The following is a 3108-nucleotide window of genomic DNA, read 5'->3' as shown; positions in this document are numbered from 1 at the left end:
GGGGGGTGGCGGCTTATGGGGCTCCAGCCTCAGATATTTTCCTTAAATGTGTAATGTGTAAGATCTGGCCAGAATTTTAGATTAAAATGTTCAAAAATGAACTAACACTATCAATAGTATGTGAAAGAGCTACAGTGATGATGTCATTACCAAGACCTCCATCTATAGTATTTTCAGAGATATCTACTGAAATGAGCATGCTAACCAACTAGCCCTGATCGTCCCGTGTTGGACCACATTACAGTAACACCTCGGAGTATTAACCCTGCACAGAACACATATCGTCTGTACTGTCATCTTCTGCACATCCTGCTCAGCAGGAGTTTAGTCACATAGTTACAGTAAGTTTGTACATAGTTATGGTATTTTTCATTGTTTTATTTTCTTTATATGTATATCTAATGTATTTTATCTTTTTTACTGTTGCAGTATTTGACCTTTTTATTGCTATTTCCTGTTAATATGTTTATTGTATACTGCACCAAACACCAAGCCAAATATCTTGTAAGTAAAAACCTACCTGGCAAAAAGCCTTATTTTCTGATTCTGCCTTTGTGATGATGTCATCGTCCCTTCCTCATGCTGCTGCAGCCTGACACCCATGTGTCATGCAGTACCCCCCCCCTTGCTTTCATATTTTTATAGGTAAAAAAAAAAAAACTGTTTGTATTACAAGTATTCATAATTTGTTTCAGTGCTATCAACAATTTAACTATCAACAATAAATGCACATATAAATATTAAATTATAAGGAACATGGGGGAAACAACAACATGATTAACTGGACAGGGGTGAAAAGGTGAAATGCTACTCTAAATCTTTAATAAAGTTTATAATATAACTTAATCTTGGTGTCATTTCCTTCAGTCTCTCTGACTGAACTGGCAAATCAATGGAGCTCTTTTAGCTGCTAGCTAAATATCACCAGCGATACGTCGCCTCACAACTTGTGGAGCCTTTGGGCTCCATGCAAAACATGGTGGGTTTATTTTTTTGCCCCTTAAGTTTGGGCTAAGCCCCGACTGTCTAAAAATGTCTGGCTCCGCCCCTGGTGCGGACATCATGGCGGAGGCGTAGAGACGAGCGTCTAGCGTCTACATGTTAGCACACATCAGCTGTGGGTTTGGATCAGATCAGCTGAATGCTGACTTGATATGAGCGGACAGTGTCATTGCTTTTCTGTACTGAGATGATGATTTTGTGTTTGTTGCCGGAGCGATTGATCGGCTTTGTTTTCTGCACGGGTTGTTAGCTTCGTGGGGCTAATGCACTAGCATCTTGTAATTACACTTACGGCTGCAGAGGCCGCTGCTCAAAAGTTATATAGTCTTGCTTTAATTCAGTTTGTGATGAAAAAAAATGTCAACTGTTCACCCACATCACGCTGTTACATAAACCTTCAGGGACAGAGACATTTAATCTTAATCTAAAAATTCCTTTAAAAATATGAATTCCCTCAGTCTCACAATCATAATGTTTTCTTTCGGCTGGAGTCTTCGACTGATGGCAGCAATGAACTCAACAACAATTATATTAAATTATGTTAAGAAACAAGCTGCAAAATATTTTGCAAAGCAGCCTGATTGGTGCAGAGTCATTTAAATTCTCTGGAGTCTGAGGGGGAGGAGAGAGGAAAGGGGGAGGGAGAACAGAGAAGAAAGAAGATGAATATATAGCCTAAAAGAGGAAGGGAACGAAGGAAACTAAACAGGAAATGAAGAGAAAGGAGAAGATGAAGAAAGACAGAAAAAAGGGAGAGAAAAGGAAAGGACAGGAATGGAAGAGACTTGAAAAGGATAAAAATAAAAGGAAGGAAAGGAAAGGAAATGGAAGGAAGTAAGAGAAGGAAATGAAAGAATGGAAACAGGAAAGAGAAGAAAACAGATGAAGAAAGAAAAAAAGGTAAGAAGGAACATTAAAAGACGGAAGTGAAGGAAAAACGAGATGCAAAGGCTAAAAGGAGAGAAGAACAAAAGAGGAGTGGATGATTAAAGCCAGGGAAGGAGGGAGGCTGGAGAACGATGAGAGGACCTGAGCAGACGACTGAAGATGTTGACAGGAAGGAGATAAAACGAGAGGGGAAAAGAAACGGTTGGAGGAAGAGGAAGAGGAAGAGGAGGAGCGGCGTAGAGAATCTGTCTTCATGGTTTTTTATATTCGCAGTGAAAGCGAGGCCGGTTTCTTTTTTCCCTGCAGAGAGGAACTCTTCACACATCATCAGCTGGAGATCTGTGATTGGCTGCAGTGTCAACCATCATCATCATCATCATCATCATCATCATAAACTACAGTGAGCAGCTGTTTTTAAAAATGAAACTATATAGTGGTGAGGTGTTTGTGTCTTCAGGAGGAACCAGTGGTCTTAGAGCTGAGGACAGAGTAGAGAAATTATGAACTCTCACTTTGTTGGTTTTGGTCTTTTCATGAGATTTGTTGACAACAGGAAAAACGCAGAATATCAACAGACTGAAGCTTAAAGGAAATAATTTAATGCTTTTTAAAAATATTAACTGATAAGATGATGAAAAATGCTCCATATTTCTTTGTTTTCATGTTATCAATGTCCTCGTGCGACATTCGTATTCTTTTATTGAAGGCACTGCACATACACGTCATCAATATCTAAACTGATGATATTTACATATTGGAATTAGTCTCAGTTGACATTTGTTCTCCAGTGTGACTGAGATAAAGAAGGAGAACACACAGTAGTGACATGGATATCCTGCATCACACTCCTGATTTACATCATTTATTCGCAGTGAAGTCATCATCACTTGAAAATCAGACCCAAAACATGATGATTAGAATCTATTAAATTAAACTGATCTGAGACTATATTTGCTGATATCACAAGAATTTCAGGTGACAGCTGCATCACCACTGAGCAACAATAACAATAACAAATTATTGATTTACATAAATGTTACTGATCAAATTAAATTCCAGCTCTTACAGTAAATTCATTTTATTCTCTTTAATTTTTCTCTTCGTCAGAATAAAAAAAAAAGCATTTTATTAGAAAGTAGAGAAATGTATTTTCCGTTTTCACAGAAACACACACACTCACTTTATCACCTCTCTACCAACATGTGTCTGGCTTCTCAG

Source organism: Seriola lalandi, unplaced genomic scaffold, assembly GCF_002814215.2.
Source record: "Seriola lalandi dorsalis isolate HSWRI2012SDOR001 ecotype SW California unplaced genomic scaffold, Sedor1 jcf7180002053939, whole genome shotgun sequence".
In the NCBI taxonomy this organism is placed as follows: Eukaryota; Metazoa; Chordata; class Actinopteri; order Carangiformes; family Carangidae; genus Seriola; species Seriola lalandi.
The sequence above is the reverse complement of the archived record's forward strand: the minus strand, read 5'-3'. Positions refer to the sequence as shown.